This window comes from Chionomys nivalis, chromosome Y (genome assembly GCF_950005125.1).
Source record: "Chionomys nivalis chromosome Y, mChiNiv1.1, whole genome shotgun sequence".
NCBI lineage: Eukaryota > Metazoa > Chordata > Mammalia > Rodentia > Cricetidae > Chionomys > Chionomys nivalis.
Window position 1 is genome coordinate 4941454 of NC_080113.1, and position 21014 is coordinate 4962467.

At 41.8% G+C, this 21014-nt stretch overlaps 1 pseudogene; it reads left to right on the forward strand.

Annotated features, from left to right (window-relative positions):
- Nucleotides 1-16482: 16482 nt before the first annotated feature.
- LOC130868811 (RAC-beta serine/threonine-protein kinase-like) lies at nucleotides 16483-17657 on the forward strand (annotated as a pseudogene).
- The last annotated feature ends 3357 nt before the right edge of the window (nucleotides 17658-21014 follow it).

Here is a 21014-nt window from a genome sequence, read left to right on the forward strand (position 1 = left end):
ACCGCAAAGGAAGTAGGGAAGTCGGGAGCTGTAGAGGATTGAACTAAGAAATGACTTTGTTGAGAGGGGTTACGATATTAGGTTTCAGAGTCAGAGATGAAGACTTTACTTAATGAATAGGGGAGAAGAATAGGTGAATGGTGAACAACTTGTTGAGTCAGTTTAAGTGGAAGCAGCACTTCACAAACCCATGCTGGTATTGGGCTGGAAGTCTGTGCCTCCATTAATCCCAAGATAGCAGTTACAGAGTTGCTGCTACCTTTCTGGGCTTAAACCTAAGGCAGTGTACTACCTCGCTGCTGTCCGTTTAAAAATTTCAAATTACCAAAATATATTCACTAACTTGTATGCATTATTTTAAAATTTTCTTCTTATTACCAAGATAGCTCAGTGGATAAGAGAACTGGCAGCTCTTCCAAAGGTCCTAAGTTCAATTCTCTGCTACCACATGGTGGCTCACAACCATCTATAATGAGACCAGGTAAAATTCCCAGTATCTCTCTCAGGCAGATCCATGGTCGGTACCTCTACTCTGCTTTCTTCCTCCCAGAATTCAGTTCTATCTTCTTAACCTACCTAAGTTCTGCTCTATCAGGTCAAGGCAGATTCTTTTTTCTTTTCTTTTCTTTCTTTCTTTTCTTTCTTTCCTTCTTTCTTTCTTTCCTTCTTTCTTTCTTTCTTTCTTTCTTTTTTTCTTTCTTTCTTTCCTTTCATCCATCCATCCATCCATCCATCTATCTATTTATTTTTTAGTTTTCGAGACAGGGTTTCTCTGTAGCTTTGGAGCCTGTCCTGGAACTAGCTCTTGTAGACCAGGCTGGCCTCGAACTCACAGAGGTCCGCCTGTCTCTGCCTCCCGAGTGCTGGGATTAAAGGTGTGCGCCACCACCACCTGGCCCAAGGCAGTTTCTTTATTAACCTAGAAAAGCAACACACAGACAGAAGGACCTCCTACACTATTTCCTAAGATGGCTCCCTTAATTAGGATATATACATCCCTGCTCCCATATCCACCCTTCCTTTATCCCAACCATCAGATTTCCCCAAGTGCCCCCAATCATCCCCTTCTCACTTTTCTCTCCCCATCTCCCCTTACCCCTATCCCACCCCACCCCCAAGATCCCAATTTTTTGCCCGGCAATCTTGTCTACTTTCCATATCCAGGAGGATAACTATATGTTTTTCTTTGGGTTCACCTTCTTATTTAGCTTCTTTAGGAACACAAATTATAGACTCAATGTCCTTTATTTATGACTAGAAACTAATTAAGAGTGAGTGCATCCCAAGTTCATCTTTTTGGGTCTGGGTAACCTCAATCAGGATAGTGTTTTCTATTTCCATCCATTTGCATGCAAAATTCGAGAAGTCATTGCGACTTACAGGTCTATTTAGATTGTTCGACTGGTTCTGGTTTAACATTGGTATATGTTATTTATCTAAAAAAGTGTCCATTTCTTTTACATTTTCCAATTTTGTGGCATACAGGCTTTTGTAGTAAGATCTAATGATTCTCTGAATTTCCTCTGTGTCTGTGGTTATGTCCCCCTTTTCATTTCTGATCTTATTAATTTGCAAATTCTCTCTCTGCTGTTTCATTAGTTTGGATAGGGGTTTATCAATCTTGTTGATTTTCTCCAGGAACCAGCTTTTTGTTTCATTGATTCTTTCAATTGTTTTCTGTGTTTCTATTTTATTGATTTCAGCCCTCAGTTTGATTATTTCCATTCTTCAGTTCCTCCTAGGTGAGTCTGCTTCTTTTCTTTCTAGAGCTTTCAGGTGGGCTGTTAAGTCTCCAAAGTGTGCTTTCTCCCTTTTCTTTAAGTGTGCACTTAGTGCATTGAACTTTTCTCTTAGCACTGCTTTCATCGTGTCCCATAGGTTTTAGTATGTTGTTTCTTTATTTTCATTGAATTCAAGGAAGACTTTAATTTCTTTCTTAATTTCATCCTTGATCCAGGTGTGGTTCAGTAGTTGCCTGCTCAGTTTCCATGAGTTTGTAGGCTTTCTGTGGGTAGTATTGTTTTTGCATTCTAACTTTAATCCATGGTGATCCGATAAGACACACGTGGTTAATAATATTTTTTTTATAACTGTGTAAGTTTGCTTTGTTACCGAGTATGTGGTCAATTTTCGAGAAGGTTCCATGAGCTGCAGAGAAGAAGGTATATTCTTTCCTATTTGGGTGGAATGTTCTATAGATGTCTGTTAAGTCCATTTGATTCATTAGCTCCATTAGTTCTTTATTTCTTTCTTTTTTTTACTTTTCGTTGTGCAAGCTTTATTTATTTATTTATTAAAGATTTCTGCCTTCTCCACACCACCACCTCCCATTTCCCTCCCCCTCCCCCATCAAGTCCCCCTCCCTCATTATCCCTAAGAGTAATCCGGGTTCCCTGCCCTGTGGGAAGTCCAAGGACCACCCACCTCCATCCAGGTCTAGTAAGGTGAGCATCCAAACTGCCTAGGCTCCCACAAAGCCAGTATGTGCATTAGGATCAAAAACCCATTGCCATTGTTCTTGACTTCTCAGTAGTCCTCATTGTCCGCTATGTTCAGAGAGTCCAGATTTATCCCATGATTTTTCAGACCCAGGCCAGATGGCCTTGGTGAGTTCCTGATAGAACATCCCCATTGTCTCAGTGTGTGGGTGCACCCTTTGCGGTCCTGAGTTCCTTGTTCTTGCTCTCTCTCCTTCTGTTCCTGATTTCAACCTTGAGATTTCACCCCGGTACTCCAATGTGGATCTCCGTCTCTGTCTTCTTTCATCGCCTGATGAAGGTTAATATCCAGGAGGATGCCTGTATGTTTTTCTTTGGGTTCACCTTCTTATTTAGCTTCTCTCGGATCATGAATTATAGGCACAATGTCCTTTATTTATGGCTAGAACCCAAATATGAGTGAGTACATCCCATGTTCCTCTTTTTGGGTCTGACTTATCTCACTCAGGATAGTGTTTTATATTTCCGTCCATTGACATGCAAAATTCAAGAAGTCATTGTTTTTTACTGCTGAGTATAACTCTAATATGTATATATTCCATACTTTCTTCATACATTCTTCCATTAAAGGCATCTAGGTTGTTTCCAGGTTCTGGCTATTACAAACAATGCTGCTATGAACATAGTTGAGCATATACTTTTGTTGTATGATAGGGCATGTCTTGGGTATATTCCCAAGAGTGGTATTGCTGGGTCAGGGGTAGGTTGATCCCGAATTTCCTGAGAAACCGCTACACTGGTTTCCAAAGTGGTTGCACAAGTTTGCATTCCCACCAGCAATGGATGAGTGTACCCCTTTCTCCACAACCTCTACAGCAAAGGCTATCATTGATGATTTTTACTTTAGCCATTCTGACAGGTGTAAGATGGTATCTCAAAGTTGTCTTGATTTGCATTTCCCTGATTGCTAAGGAAGTTGAGCATGACCTTAAGTGTCTTTTGGCCATTTGAACTTCTTCTGTTGAGAATTCTCTGTTCAGTTCGGTGCCCCATTTTAGAATTGGTTTGATTAGCCTTTTATGGTCTAATTTCTTGAGTTCTTTATATATTTTGGAGATCAGGCCTTTGTCTGTTGCAGGGTTGGTGAAGATCTTCTCCCAGTCAGTGGGTTGCCTTTCTGTCTTAGTGACACTGTCCTTTGGTTTACAGAAGCTACTCAGTTTCAGGAGGTCCCATTTATTCAATGTTGCCCTTAATGTCTGTGCTGTTGGGGTTATATGTAGGAAGTGGTCTCCTGTGCTCATGTGTTTTAGAGTACTTCCCACTTTCTCTTCTATCAGGTTCAGTGTGTTTGGACTGATTTTGAGGTCTTTAATCCATTTGGACTTGAGTTTTGTGCATGGTGATAGATATGGATCTATTTTCATTCTTCTACAGGTTGACATCCAGTTTTGCCAACAGAATTTGTTGAAGATGCTCTCTTTTTTTCCATTGTATACTTTTAGCTCCTTTATCAAAAATCCGGTGTTCATAGGTTTGTGGGTTAAAGTCAAGGTCTTTGATTCGATTCCATTGGTCCACTTCTCTGTTTTTATGCCCATACCAAGCTGTTTTCAATACTGTAGCTCTGTAATAGAGTTTGAAGTCAGGGATGGTAATGCCTCCAGACAATCCTTTATTGTATAAGATTGTTTTGGCTATCCTGGGTGTTTTGTTTTTCCATATAAAGTTGATTATTGTCTTTTACAGATCTGTGAAGAATTTTGATGGGATTTTGATGGGGATTGCATTGAATCTATAGATTGGTTTTGGTAGAATTTCCATTTTTACTATCTTGATCCTCCCAATCCAAGAGCAAGGGAGATCTTTCCATTTTCTGGTGTCCTCTTAGATTTCTTTCTTCAAATACTTAAAGTTCTTGTTAAATAGATCTTTCACTGAGCAGTGAGAGCCTGACTAGAGGGCAGGCCTCAAGGTCCCCGCCAGGGAACGCGGGCCCCTGCTGCTGGGGCTGCCATGTCTGCTGTGCTCTCCTGGACCTGCTCTGCCTGCCCCCTATTTCCCTTGGCCCCTGGCTCACTGGGGCTACCAGGAGTCCCTGTGTAGGTGCTGGGAAGTCCCATCTGGACGGGTGAGTGTGTGCTATCCTGGGGCTGACTGTCCTGGTAGAGAGCACAAACGCCCCTCCCCCAGCTCCTGCTGCAGGGCTTACTTTCCTACACCCACGCCCCCACCCCCACCCCCAAGCCTGCCTTGTTTGCAAGGTCCTTTGCTGTGGAACAGTTTCCTGCCCTGTCACTAAGGCTACCAACCCAGAGCAGTGAGTGCCTGACTAGAGGGCAGGCCTCAAGGTCCCCGCCAGGGAACGCGGGCCCCTGCTGTTGGGACTGCAGTGTCTGCTGTGCTCTCCTGGACCTGCTCTGCCTGCCCCCTACTTCCCTTGGTCCCTGGCTCATTGGGGATACCAGGAGTCCCTGTGTAGGTGCTGAGAAGTTCCATCTGGACGGGTGAGTGTGTACTAGCCTGGGGCGGACTGTCCTGGTAGAGAGCACAAACCCCCCTACACTAAGGCTACCCAACCAGAGCAGTGAGTGCCTGCCCAACCCCCGAAAGGGATCACAGGCACCTCCAGCTTGTACTGCAGTGTCGCCTGTGTTCTACTTGACCCCGCCCTACACCTTACATTCGGCCTTCTTTCCGCGGGTCATTGGAATACCAGGCATCCCTGTTTTGGTGTTAAGGAATTCATCTGCAAGGGAACAGTTCCTGCCCCTACACTGAGGAGAGACACCCAGAGAGTTAGTCACAGCAAAGACTGGTCTAAGACACCAGGCCTCTCCTGGATCCATTTGAAGAATAAGATGGGCAGTCGCCAATGCAAGAATTTCCCCAACAACTTGAAAAGCAACCTGACATCACTAGAATCCAGGAATCCCGAAATGAGAAGTGTACACCCTAATCCAGAAGAATTAAAAAATTCGACTCAAAAGTGAATTATATGAAAATAATAGAGGACCTTAAACAGGAGGTGAAAAACTGCCATAATCAATTAGAGATTACAAACAAAAAGGTAGAGGAAATGAATAAATCTCTCAAAGATACCCAAGAAACCCAAGAGAAACAAGAAAAAGTAATCAAACAGGTAAGGGAAACAGTTCAAGACTTGAAGAATGAAGTGGAAGTAATAAAGAAAACACAAACCGAGGGAAGGATGGAGATGGAAAATTTGGATAAATGAACAGGAACTACAGACACAAGTACCACCAACAGATTACAAGAGATAGAAGGAAGAATCTCAGACACTGAAGATACCATAGAGAAAATAAACACTCTGATAAAAGAAAACAGCATAACCAACAAATTCTCATCACAAAACATTTAGGAAATCTGGGACACTATAAAAAGACCAAACCTAAGAATAATAGGGATAGAAGAAGGAGAAGTACAGCTCAATGGTCTAGAAAATATATTTAATAAAATTATAGAAGAAAACTTTCCCAACCTTAAGAAAGATATTCCTTTGAAGGTCCAAGAAGCATACAGATCACTGAATCGACTGGATAAAAAAAAAATCTCCTTGTCATATAATAATCAAAATACAAAACATACAGAATAAAGAAAGAATATTAAGAGCTGCAAAGGAAAAAGGTCAAGTTACCTATAAAGGTAAACCTATCAGACTTACACCTGATTTCTCTATGGAAACCATGAAAGCCAGAAGGTCCTGGATAGATGCACTGCAGAAACTAAGAGACCATGGATGTAAGCCCAGACTACTATACCCAGCCAAGCTTTCATTCACTATAAATGGAGAAAACAAAATTTCCCAGGATAAAAACAAATTTAAACAATACGTAGCCACAAATCCAGCCCTACAGAAAATAATAGAAGGAAAATCACAAACCAAGGAGTCCAACAATGCCCACAATAACTCAGACATCTAATGACCCTTCACCAGCACAACTTGAATAAGGGAAACACACAAACTCTACTACCAAAAGAAAGAAAGAGAGAAAGGAAAAATGACCGGAGTTAACAACCACTGGTCATTAATATCACTTAATATCAATGGACTCAACTCACATATAAAGAGGCACAGGCTAAGAGATTGGATACGAAAACAGGATCCAACATTCTGCTGCTTACAAGAAACACACCTCAACCACAAAGACAGACATCTACTCAGAATAAAGGGCTGGGAAAAGGTTTATCATGCAAACGGACCTAAGAAACAAGCAGGTGTGGCCATACTAATTTCTAAGAAAGTTGACTTCAAACTAAAATAAATCAAAAGAGATGGAGAGGGACATTTTTTACTCATAACAGGAACAATTCACCAGCATGAAGTCTCAATCCTGAATATATATGCCCCTAATATAAAAGCACCCACTTATGTAAAAGAAACGTTACTAAAACTCAAGGCAGTCATCGAACCACACACACTAATAGTAGGAGATTTCAACACTCCTCTCTCACTCCTTTCTCAATCAGACAGAAACCTAACAGAGAAATAAGAGGATTAAGGGAGGTAATGAATCAAATGGACTTAACAGACATCTATAGAACATTCCACTCAAACAAGAAAGAATATACCTTCTTCTCTGCAGCTCATGTAACCTTCTCGAATATAGACCACATACTCGGTAACAAAGCAAACTACAAAAGCCTGTATGCCACTACTGGAAATTGCAAAAGAAATGGACATTTTTTAGATAAGTACCATATACCAAAGTTAAACCAGGACCAGGTGAACAATCTAAATTGACCTGTTAGTCAATTAGAAGTTGTTATAAAAAACCTCCCCACCAAAAAAAGCCCAGGTCCAGACGGCTTCAATGCAGAATTCTACCAGAACTTCCAAGAAGACCTAATACCTATACTCCTTTCACAATATTGAAACAGAGAAGTCATTGCCAAATTCCTTTTATGAAGCTGAAGTTACTCTGATACCAAAACCACACAAAGACACAACCAAGAAAGAGAACTACAGGCCTATCTCACTCATGAACATCGACGCAAAAATACTCAATAAAATACTGGCAAACCGAATCCAAGAACACATTAGAAAAATTATCCATTATGATCAAGTAGGCTTCATCCCAGAGATGTAGGGCTGGTTCAACATATGGAAATCTATCAATATAATCAATCATATAAATAATCTGAAAGAAAAAAACCATATGATCATTTCATTAGATGCTGAAAAAGCATTTGACAAAATTCAACATCCCTTTATGATAAAGGTCTTAGAGAGATTAGGAATACAAGGGTTGTTCCTAAGTATAATAAAAGTTATTTATAGCAAGACATCAGCTAACATCAAATTAAATGGAGAGAAATTCAAATCTATTCCACTAAAATCAGGAACATGACAAGGTTGTCCACTCTCTCCATATCTCTTTAATATAGTGCTTGAAATTCTAGCAATAGCAATAAGACAACATAAGGGGATCAAAGGGATTCAAATTGGAAAGGAAGAAGTTAAACTTTCATTATTTGCAGACGATATGATAGTGTACATAAGCAACCCCAAAAACTCCAGCAAAGAACTCCTTCAGCTGATAAACACCTTTAGTAGTGTTGCAGGATACAAGATCAATTCCAAAAAATCAGTTGCCCTCTTATACACAAAGGATAAGGAAGCAGAGATGGAAATCAGAGAAGCATCACCCTTTATGATAGCCAGAAATAGCATAAAATATCTTGGTGTAACTCTAACCAAGGAAGTAAAGGAACTATTTGACAAGAACTTTAAGTCTATAAAGAAAGAAATTGAGGAGGATACCAGAAAATGGAAGGATCTCCCTTGCTCTTGGATTGGGAGGATCAACATAGTAAAAATGGCAATTCTACCAAGGGCAATTTATAGATTCAATGCAATCCCCATTAAAATCCCATCAAAATTTTTCACAGATCTTGAGAGGACAATAATCAACTTTATATGGAGAAACAGAAAACCCAGGATAGCCAAAACAATCTTATAAAGGATCGTCTGGAGGAATTACCATCCCTGACCTCAAACTCTATTACAGAGCCTCAGTATTGAAAACAGCTTGGTATTGGCATAAAAATAGAGAAGTCGTTCAATGGAACCGAGTAGAAGACCCTGATTTTAACCCACAAACATATGAACACCTAATTTTTGTTAAAGGAGCTAAAAGTATTCAATGGAAAAAAGAGAGCATCTTCAACAAATGGTGCTGGCAGAACTGGTTGTCAATGTGTAGAAGAATGAAAATAGATCCATATCTATCACCATGCACAAAACTCAAGTCCAAATGGATTAAAGACCTCAATATTAGTCTGAACACACTGAACCTGATAGAAGAAAAAGTGGGAAGTACTCTACAACATATGAGTACAGGAGATCAGTTACTACGTTTATCCCCAGCAGCACAGACATTAAGGACAACATTGAATAACTGGGACCTCCTGAAACTGAGTAGCTTCTGCAAAGCAAAGGACACTGTCACTAAGACAAAAAGGCAACCCACTGACTGGGAGAAGATCTTCACCAACCCTGCAACAGACAAAGGTCTGATCTCCAAAATATATAAAGAACTCAAGAAACTAGACTTTAAATTGCTAATGAACCCAATAAAAAAATGGGGCACTGATCTGAACAAAGAATTCTCAACAGAAGAAATTCAAATGGCCAAAAGACACTTAAGGTCATGCTCAAACTCCTTAGCAATAAGGGAAATGCAAATTAAAACAACTTTGAGATACCATCTTACACCTGTCAGAATGGCTAAAATCAAAAACACCAATCATAGCCTTTGCTGGAGAAGTTCTGGAGAAAGGGGCACACTCATTCATTGCTGGTGGGAATGCAAACTTGTGCAACCACTTTGGAAATCAGTGTGGCGATTATCAGGAAATGTGGGATCAACCTACCCCAAGATCCAGTAATACCACTATTGGGAATATACCCAAGAGATGCCCCATCAAATGACAAAAGTATCTGTTCAACTATGTTCATAGCAGCATTGTTTGTAATAGCCAAGACCTGGAAACAACCTAGATGCCCTTCAATGGAGGAATGGATGAAGAAAGTGTGGAATATATACATATTAGAGTACTACTCAGTGGTAAAAAACAATGACTTCTCGAATTTTGCGTGCAAATGGATGGAAATATAAAACACTATTCTGAGTGAGGTATCCCAGACCCAAAAAGAGGAACATGGGATGTACTCACTCATAATCGGTTTCTAGCCATAAATAAAGGACATTGAGCATATAATTTGTGATCCTAGAGAAGCTAAATAAGAAAGTGAACCCAAAGAAAATCGTATAGTCATCTGCCTGGAGAGGCGAAGTAGACAAGATTGCAGGGCAAAAACTGGGAACTTGCGGGTGAGGTGGCAAGGGGCAAAGGGGAAATGGGATGAGAAACATGAGAAGGGGAGGATGGGAGGAGCTCGGGGTATTGGGATGGTTGGGATATAGGAAGGGAGGATACGGGAGCTGCGAAGTATATATCCTAACTAAGAGAGCTATCTTAGGGTTGGCAAGAAACTTGACTCTAGAGGGGTTACCAGGTGTCCAGGGAGATGTCCCCTGCTGGTAACTTGGGCAACTAAGGAGAGGGAACCTGAAATGACCCTATCCTATACTGATAAATATCTTGCATATCACCTTAGAACCTTCATCTGGTGATGGATTGAGGTAGAGACAGAGTCTCAATTTGGAGCAACCGTCTGAGCTCTTAAGGTCCAAATGAGGAGCAGAAGGAGGGAGAACATGAGCAAGGAAACCAGGACCACGAGGGATGCACCCACCCACTGTGACAGTGGAACTGATTTATTGTGAGCCCACCAAGACCAGCTTGTCTGGGACTGAAAAATCATGGGTTGAAACAGGACTCTCTGAGCATGGCGGACAATGAAGGCTGATGAGAAGCCAAGGACAATGGCACTAGGTTTCGATCCTAATACATGAACTGGCTTTGTGGGTGCTTAGCCTGTTTAGACGCTCACCTTCCTGGACATAGATAGAAGACCTTCACTTCCCGCAGGGCAGAGAATTTGGACTGCTCTTCAGTATCGAGAGGGAGGGGGAATGGTGTTGGGGGAGGAGAAGAGGAGTGGGGAGAAGGGTGGGGACTCGGGGGAGGGGGCAATATTTGGGAGGAAGGGAGGGAAGTGGGAAATGGGGAGCAGGTGGAAATTTTAATTAAAAAAGAATAAAAATAATAAATTAAAAAAATAGATCTTTCACTTCCTTGGTCAGAGTTACCCCAAGATATTTTATGCTGTTTGTGGCTATCGTGAAATGTGATGCTTCTTTGATTTCCCTCTCTGTTTCCTTATCTTTAGTGTATAGGAAGGTGGCTGATTTTTTGGAGTTGATCTTGTATCCTGTCACAATACCAAAGGTGTTTATCAGCTGTAGGAGTTCTTTGGTAGAGTTTTTGGGGTCGCTTATGTACACTATCATATCATCTGCAAATAACGAAAGCTTAACTTCTTCCTTTCCAATATAAATCCCCTTGATCCCCTTATGTTGTCTAATTGCTATTGCTAGAACATCAAGCACTATATTGAAGAGGTATGGAGAGAGTGGACAGCTTTGTCATGCTCCTGATTTTATTGGGATGGCTTTGAGTTTCTCTCCGTTTAATTTAATGTTAGCTGTTGACTTGCTGTAGATAGGTTTTATTATATTTAGGTATGATCCTCGTATCCATAATCTCTCCAAGACCTTCATCATAAAGGGGTGTTGAATTTTGTTGAATCCCTTTCAGTATGTAATGAAATGATCATATGGGTTTTTTTTCTTTCAGTTTATTTATATGGTGGATTACATTGATAGTTTTGCATATGTTGAACCAACCCTGCATCTCTGAGATGAAGCCTACTTGATCATAACGGATAATTTTTCTAATGTCTTCTTGGATTCGGCTTGCCAGTATTTTATTGAGAATTTTTGTGTCGATGTTCATGAGTGAGATAGGCCTGTAATTTTCTTTCTTGGTTGGGTCTTTGTGTGGTTTTGGTATCAGGGTAACTGAAGCTTCATAAAAGGAATTTGGCAATGACTCTTCTGTTTCTATATTGTGAAATACATTAAGGAGTATAGGTATTAGCTCTGATTAGATCTTCTTGGAAGTTCTGGTAGAATTCTGCATTGAAGCCATCTGGTCCTGGACATTTTGGTAGGGAGATTTTTGATAACAGTTTCTAATTCTTCGCGGCTAACATGTTTATTTAGAGTGTTCACCTGGTCTTGTTTTAGCTTTGGTATATGGTACTTATGTAAAAACGTGTCCATTTCTTTTGCAATTTCCAGTAGTGGCATACAGGCTTTTGTAGTAAGATCTAATGATTCTCTGAATTTCTCTCTGTCTGTGGTTACGTACCACTTTTCCTTTCTGATCTTATTTATTTGCGTGTTCTCTCTCTGTCATTTAATTAGTTTGGATAGGGGCTTGTCAATCTTGTTCATTTTCATTCTTTATTTCTTTTTTGACCCAGGTGTGGTTCAGTAGTTGACTGTTCAGTTTCCTCGAGTTTGTTGGCTTTCTGGGGGTAGCATTGTTGTTGCCTTCTAACTTTAATCTGGGGTGATCTGATAAGACACAGGTGGACACTGATATTTTTTTGTATTTGTGGAAGTTTCCTTTGTTACCGAGTATGTGGTCAATTTTTGAGAAGGTTTCATGAGCTGCAGAGAAGAATGTATATTCTTTCCTATTTGGGTGGAGTGTTCTATAAACGTCTGTTAAGTCCAGTTGCTTCATTACCTCCAACAATTCTCTTAATTCTCTATCAGGATTCTGTCTGATTGAGCTTTCCATTGGAGAGAGAGGTTTGTTGAAGTCCCCTGCTACTAGTGTGTGTGGTTTGATGTCTGCCTTGAGTTTTGGTAATTTCTTTTACGTAAGTGGGTGCTTTTATATTAGGGGCGTAGATATTCAGGATTGAGGCTGCATCCTGATGAATTGTTCCTGTAATGAGTATAAAGTGTCCATCTCGATCTCTTCTGATTGATTTTAGTTCGAAGTCAGTTTTGCTAGAAATTAGTATGGCCACCCCTGCTTTTTTCTTAGGAACATTTGCTTGAAAAACCTTTTCCCAGCTCTTTACTTTGAGTAGATGCCTGTCTTTGTGGTTGAGATGTGTTTCTTGCAAACAGCATGATGTTGGATCCTGTTGTCGTATCCAATCTCTTAGTCTGTGCCTTTTTATAGGTGAATTGAGACCATTAATATTAAGTGATATTAATGACCAGTGGTTGTTTACTCTGGTTATTCCTATTGCTTTTGGTAGTAGAGTTTGTGTGTCTCCCTTCTTTGAGTCTTGCTGGTGAAGGGTGGCTAGTAACCTGAGTTATTGTAGGCAGTGTTGGTTATGTTGGATTCCTTGGGTTGTGATTTTCCTTCTATTACTTTCTGTAGGGCTGGATTTGTGGCTATATATTATTTAAATTTGTTCTTACCCTGGAAATTCTTGTTTCTCCATTGATAGTGAACGATAGCTTGGCTGGGTATAGTAGTTTGGGTTTGCATCCATGGTCTCTTAGTTTCTGCAGTACCTCTGCACAGGACCTTCTGGTTTTCGTGCTTTCCGTAGAGAAGTCAGGTGTAAGTCTGATCGGTTTACCTTTATAAGTTACTTGCGCTTTTTTCTTTGCAGCTCTTAATATTCTTTCTTTAACTTGTATATTTTGTGTTTTGATTATTATATGGCGAGGGGATTTTTTTTTGATCCAGTCTGTTTGGTGTTCTGTATGCTTCTTGAATATTCAAAGGAATATATTTGTTTATGTTGGGAAAGTTTTCTTCCATAATTTTGTTAAAAATATTTTCTGGGCCTTTGAGCTGTGACTCTTCTCCTTCTTCTATCCATATTATTCTTGTTTGTTCTTTTTATTGTGTCCCATATTTCCTGAATGTTTTGTGATGAGAATTTGTTGGTTTTGCTGTTTTCTTTGATCAATGCGTTAATTTTCTCTCTGTTGTCTTCAAAATCTGAGATTCTTTCTTCTATCTCTTGTATTCTATTGATTCTGCTTGTTTCTGTAGTCTCTGCTCGTTGAGCCAGATTTTCCATATCCAGCTGGTCCTCAGTTTGTGTTTTCTTCCTTGCTCGATTTCAGCTTTCAGTTCTTGAACTGTTTCCAATACCTGTTTGATCATTTTTTCTTGGTTTCCCAGGGTATTATTTATGTATTTACTCATTTCTTCAAACTTTTTGTTATACTTCTCATCCATTTCTATAGGGGTGTTTTTTACATGTTGTTTAAGAACTCTATTGCTTTCATAAACTCAATTTTTTCTACTTCTTCTTGATTAAGGTCTTCATGTCCTCCTGTTGTGAGGTCACTGGGTTCTGGTGGTTTCATGTTGTTTTTCAGATTGTTGGGTGATTTCTTGCATTGGCACCTGCCCATCTCTTCCTCCGAATGCTCTCCTATGGATCTTCTTTTACAGGATCAGGTCTTCTTGCCTACTGATGGATCTTCTGGTGCTGAAATCAGGGCTCCTTCCTGGCCAGGTAGCTCGCAAACAAAAGCCTACCTTGCTTGCTGCAGGTAGGCTATTGAGACAAAGGGACTCCCGCCCACCCGGTTTCCCTCACGACTTGGTCCCAGCGCCAAAGCAGGCTAAGATGGGTGATGTTATGTGTCCGAATAAGGGAGGGAGGCCGCGGGGGGTGTTCCGGATGCAAGCTGAATGGGATAGGAAGAGAGAGGCAGTAGCCAGGGAGTATAGCCCCTGCAGGAAGACCAGGCTCTCATCCATTTCTTTAAGGGAGTTTTCCACCTCCTGTTTAAGGGACTCTTATCGCTTTTATAATGTCAATTTTTTCTGAATTAGGGTGTTCAAGTCCTCCTGTTATAAGGTGGCTAGGTTCTGGTATTAACATGTTCTTTTTCAGATTGTTGGAGGAATTATTGCATTGGCACCTGCCCATCTCTTCCTTCAAATGCTCTCCGATGGATCTTCTGGTACAGGTTCAGGTCCCCTTGCTGGCCAGGGACCTCGCAGACAAAAGGCCAACCTTGCATCAGGCAAGCTATTGAAACAAAGGAACTCCTGGCCAGTTGCTCTTACACCCTGTCCCAGCACCCAAACAGGCTGAGCTGGGGGATCTTACCGCCCCAAAGAAGGGAGGAAGAAGTGAGGGGGTTCCTTAGTGCAAGCTGGGATGGGATAGGAAGAGAGAGGCAGTAGCCAGGGAGAGAAGCCCCTGCAGAATGACCAGGAAGTTTAAGGGGTTGAGGAATGTCTATGCTCCATTTCCCAGTCTTCTGCCACAGGTCAGGAACTCACTCACCCCTCTGATGGATCATCTGGTACAGGATCAGGGCCCCTTGCTGGCCAGGGACTTTGCAGACAAAAGGCCTACCTTGCTGCTGGCTGGCTATTGAAACTCGAAATTACATCTTATAGTATAAGAATGGCCAAGATCAAAAACACTGATGACAACTTATGCTAGAAAGATTGTGAGGCAAAGGAACCACTCCTGCATTGCTGTTGAGAATTCATTCTGGTACAGGCCCTTTGGATGTCAGTTGGCAATTTCTCAGAAAATTAGAAACAATCTTTCTCAAGACCCAGTAATAGCACTTATGGGTATATATCCAAAGGATGTTCAATTGTGCCACAAGGACATGTCCTCAACTATGTTCATAGCCAGAACCTGGAAACAATCTAAATACCTCTCAGTAGAAGAATGGATAAGGAAAATGTGGTACATTTACACCTTGGAGAACTACACAGCAGAAAACAATATTACAAGCAAATGGATGGAGCTAGAAAACATCATTTTGAGTGAGGTAATCCAAACACAGAAAGAATATTATTATATGGACTCACTCATAAATGGTTTTTATACATAGAGCAAAGAAAATCAGCCAACAAATCACAGTACCAGAGAACCTAGACAACAATGAGGACACCAAGAGAGACTCACATAGATCTAATCTACATGGGAAGTAGAAAAAGACAAGATTTTCTGAGTAAATTAGGAGGATGGGGACCTTGGGAGAGGGTTCAAGGAAAGGGATGAGGCTGGGGAAAGCATAGAAAAATGTAGAGCTTAATAAAAATTAAGAAAAATGTACAAAAGAAAGAGTTGAAAGTGTACAAAATCATACTTCAATGGTTTACATGGAAAATGATCCTTGTAGACTCAGGTATTTGAACACTCAGTCCCCAACTGGTGGTGAGTTTCAGGTTATAGAACCTCCAGGAGATACATCTTTACTGGACATGACAGGCTTTGAGAATATAAATATTTACCCAGATTGTGATCTCTTTGCTTCCTGTTTGTGGATGTAAATGGAACTAATTAGAGCCCTGCTCATACCACATGTATGATAGATTATATCATTATATATTATATTATATATATTACATTATGATAGATTATCGACTCAATCCCTCTGAAACAGCAAGCTAAAATAAGCTTGTTTTTATATTATATTTGATTATATTATAATATATCATTATATATTATATTATATTATAGTTATTATATTATATATATTACATTATGATAGATTATTGACTCAATCCCTCTGAAACAGCAAGCTAAAATAAGCTTGTTTATATATTTGATTATATTATAATATAATATATCATATATTATATTATAGTTATTATATTATATATATATTACATTATGATAGATTATCGACTCAATCCCTCTGAAACAGCAAGCTAAAATAAGCTTGTTTTTCCTGGAATTGCTTTCTTACAGGGTAATTATACCAACAACAGAAAATAATAACAACTGTACTGGGTGCAGGTTAGATTCTGTGAATGCAGTCATGTTGCATTTTACATAGTATTGATACTCAAACTTTAGGCTAATGTAACTAGTAAAACTACTCCAAGGTGGTGGTTCACGATAAGATCTGACACTGCTATTGTTTCAGAACTGGGTTCACCTATGGATTTGTGATTCATACAGCTGAGATTCTGCAAGATCACAGGAGCTGCAACAGGAAATACCTAACTCTAGCTGAAGAAAATCGATCCTGCCCCAGCCACCCCACAGCTATTTCATGAATAACATGGTGTGTGATTTTGCTGGTTTACCATGATCATGGAGAAGACCTTCCGTATTGACTCTCCAGAAGAGACTGAAGAGTGGATGGGCTATCCAGATGGTGTCCAACAAGGTGAAGTAGGGGACCCAGGTGAGGATGCTATAGCATACAAGTATGGCTCCCCTAATGACTGACTCTTCCACATCTGAGATGATGGTGGTGGTTGTCAACAAGGAATGGGCCAAAGTGACCATGAAAGACCTCTGTTATTCCAAACTCCCAGGTAAAGACACCTTTGGCAAAATCATCTTAGTGCAGGAGAAGACCACTGGCTGCTATTATGCCATGGAGATCCTGAGGAAGGAAGTCACCATTGCCAAAGATGAAGTTGCCCCCCACACTCACTGAGAGCTGGTCCTGCAGAACACCATGCATCCCTTTCTTACCACACTGAAGTATGCCTTCCAAACTTTGTGATGGAGGGGGTGAGCTATTCTTCATCTCTCTCGGGAGCAAGTTTTCACAGAGTATCAGTACCAATTTTATGGTACAGAGATCGTGTCAGCTCTTGAGTAATTGAACTCAAAGAATGTGGTGTACTGTGACATCAAGCTGCAAAACCTTATTCTGGACAAAATTGGGCACATGAAGATCTCTGACTTTGGCTTGTGCATAGAGGGCATCAGTGATGGGGCCACCATGAAAACCTTCTGTGGTACCCCAAGTTCCTGGCACCTGAGGAGCAGGAAGACAATGACTACAGTTGTGCAGTGGACTGGAGGGGCTGGGGTGCGGTCATGTAGATGATGTGTGGCCGCCTGCCCTTTACAACCAGGATCTTGAGCACCTCATTGAGGCCATTTTCATGGAAGAGATCTACTTCCCAGAAATGGTTGGATAGAGGCCAAGTCCTTGTTTGCTGGACTGAAGAAGGACCCTAAGCAGAGGCTTGGTGGAGGTCTCAGTGATGTAAAGGAGGTCATGGAGCATAGCTTCTTCCTCCACATCAACTGGCAGGATGTGGTACAGAGAAAGCTCCTGCCACCTTTTAAATCTCATGTCATGTCCGAAGTGGACACAAGGTACTTTGATGATGAGGTCACTGCCAAGTTAATCACAGTCACAGCCCTGGAACGCTATGACAGCCTGGCTTGCTGGAACTGGAGCAGCAGATGCACTTCAGCAGTTCTCCTACTCCACCAGCACCAGAGATTGAGCAGCCCTCTGGAACCACAGGACTGAAGCATGGCTGCCATCCACTGCCTGGGTGTCTTTTAGAGAAAAAATTCTTTTGCCTTTTGGCTTTTATTTCCTGCCATGTGCCCCTCACTTCCATATCTAGTTTCTCCTTCAGCTCTTGCCCAGCCTTAGCGGTCCTGGAAGCCCTCTCTTCCAGTCTCCTCTCTGCTCCCAGATGAGTGCTATTGGGAGGATGGACTGTTGGGAGGATGAAGAAAAGTTATATCACCACATCCTCCAGTGGGTAATGTGGGGAGCCACGTGCTTACCTGGGTTTGGAGGCAAGCCAGAAGAGGCCACATCTGGATGAAACCTGGCCCCTCCAGCACTAGAGTCCTTGTATGCTGTTATCTGGGCAACCAACCTATCTGCCACCACCTCACCTGGGGCAGATAAACCATAATGTCCAGGGACAGACAGAGGCCTTTGGAAGTCCAGGCATCTGGATTTGGCATCATAGAAAGTAGAGCCAAGCCCTTGTGTCTTGGTGGGGGAATGAGGAGCTGCCTTTTGAACCTGCCACTTCTTCCCAAGCTGCTCTCTTGATTTGCACAGGGCAGGATGAACACCACAACCCTGCTCAATTAAGTTCTTTTAAAAGTGATTTTAAATGTGTGCAATTCTCCCTATAACACAAGTAGAGCCTATAAAAGGGGACCACTCTTTATTTATGTATTATCCCATTTTATTTTTATTTATTTATTTTTTATTTATTTATTTTTTTTTATTCTTTTTTACTTAAAATTTCCAACTGCTCCCCGTTTCCCATTTCCCTCCCCCTCCTCCCACATATTTCTCCCTCCCCCCACTCCCCTCCCCCTATCCCCACTCCACTACTCCTCCCCCTAGTCCACTCCCCCTCCCTCTCGATACTGAAGAGCAGTCCAAATTCCCTGCTCTACAGGAAGACCAAGGTCATCCCACTTCTATCTAGGTCCAGGAAGGTGAGCATCTAAACAGGCTACGCTCCCACAAAGCCAGTTCATGTATTAGGATCGAAACCTAGTGCCATTGTCCTTGGCTTCTCATCAGCCTTCATTGTCCGCCTTGTTCAGAGAGTCCAGTTTCAACCCATGCTTATTCAGTCCCAGGCCAGCTGGCCTTGGAGAGCTCCCAATAGATCAGTTCCACTGTCACAGTGGGTGGGTGCACCCCTCGTGGTCCTGATTTCCTTGCTCATGTTCTCCCTCCTTCTGCTCCTCATTTGGACCTTAAGAGCTCAGACGGTTGATCCAAATTGGGTCTCTGTCTCTCTCTCTCTCGATCCATCGCCAGATGAAAGTTCCTGTGCCATTCTCCTTGGCCTCTCGTCAGCTCTCATTGTCCACCATATTAAGAGAGTCCGGTTTTATCCCATGTTTTTTTCAGTAGCAGTCCAGCTGGCCTTGGTGAGCTCCCAATAGATCGGCCCCCCTGTCTCAGTGGTTGGGTGCACCCCTCATGGTCCTGACTTCCTTGTTCATGTTCTCTCTCCTTCTGCTCCTCATTATAACCTTGGGAGCTCAGTCCGGTGCTCCAGTGTGGGTCTCTGTCTCTATCTCCATCCATCGCTAGATGAAGGTTCTATGGCGATATGCAAGATATTCATCAGTATGATTATAGGATAGGTTCATTTCAGGTTCCCTATCCTCAGGTGCCCCAATGAACTAACTGGGGACATGCCCTGGGCTTCTGGTAGCCATTCCAGGTTCAAGTCTCTTGCCAACCCTTAGGTGGCTCCCTTAACTAAGGTATGAGTTTCCCAGATCCCCCATCCAACCTTCCTTTACCCCCAATCACCCCGATTCCCCCAGTTCCCCTCATCCTCTCCTTCACACTTTTCTCTCCCCATCTCCCCTCATCCCCATCCCACCCCACCCCCCAAGATTCCCATTTTTTGCCCATCAATCTTGTCTATTTCCCATAGCTGGGAGGATATCTATATGTTTTTCCTTGGGTTTACCCTCTTGTTTAGCTTCTTTAGGATCACAAATTATAGACTCAGTGGCCCCTATCCATGGCTAGAAACCAATTATGAGTGAGTACATCCCATGATCTTCTTTTTGGGTCTGGGTTACCTCACTCAGGATCGTATTTTCTATTTCCATCCATTTGCATGCAAAATTCGAGAAGTCATTGTTTTTTACCGCAGAGTAGTACTCTAATGTATATATATTCCACACTTTCTTCATCCATTCTTCTATTGAAGGGCATCTAGGTTGCTTCCAGGTTCTGGCTATTACAAATAATGCTGCTATGAACATAGTTGGACAAATGCTTTTGTCATATGCTAGGGCATCTCTTGGGTATATTCCCAAGAGTGCTATTGCTGGGTCCAGGGGTAGGTTGATCCCAATTTTTCTGAGAAACCGACAGACCGATTTCCAAAGTGGTTGCACAAGTTTGCAGTCCCACCAGCAATGGATGAGGGTACCCCTTTCTCCACAACCTCTCCAGCAAAGGCTATCCTTGGTGTTTTTGATTTTAGCCATTCTGACAGGTGTAAGATGATATCTCCAAGTTGTTTTGATTTGCATTTCTCTGATTGCTAAGGAGGTTGAGCATGACCTTAAGTATCTTTTGGCCATTTTAACTTCTTCTGATGAGAATTCTCTGTTCAGTTCAGTGCCCCATTTTTTAATTGGGTTAATTATCCTTTTAAAGTCTAGTTTCTTGAGTTCTTTATATATTTTGGAGATCAGACCTTTGTCTGTAGCGGGGTTGGTGAAGATCTTCTCCCAGTCAGTAGGCTGCCTTTTTGTCTTTTTTTTTTATTCTTTTTTACTTAAAATTTCCAACTGCTCCCCGTTTCCAATTTCCCTCCCCCTCCTCCCACATATTGTCCCCTCCCCCCGCTCCCCTCCCCCTATCTCCACTCCACTTCTCCTCCCTCTAGTCCACTCCCCCTCCCTCTCGATACTGAAGAGCAGTCCAAATTCCCTGCTCTACAGGAAGACCAAGGTCCTCCCACTTCTGTCTAGGTCCAGGAAGGTGAGCATCCAAACAGGGTACGCTCCCACAAAGCCAGTTCATGTATTAGGATCGAAACCTAGTGCAATTGTCCTTGGCTTCTCATCAGCCTTCATTGTCCGCCTTGTTCAGAGAGTCCAGTTTCAACCCATGCTTATTCAGTCCCAGGCCAGCTGGCCTTGGAGAGCTCCCAATAGATCAGTTCCACTGTCACAGTGGGTGGGTGCACCCCTCGTGGTCCTGATTTCCTTGCTCATGTTCTCCCTCCTTCTGCTCCTCATTTGGACCTTAAGAGCTCAGACGGTTGATCCAAATTTGGTCTCTGTCTCTCTCTCTCTCGATCCATCGCCAGATGAAAGTTCCTGTGCCATTCTCCTTGGCCTCT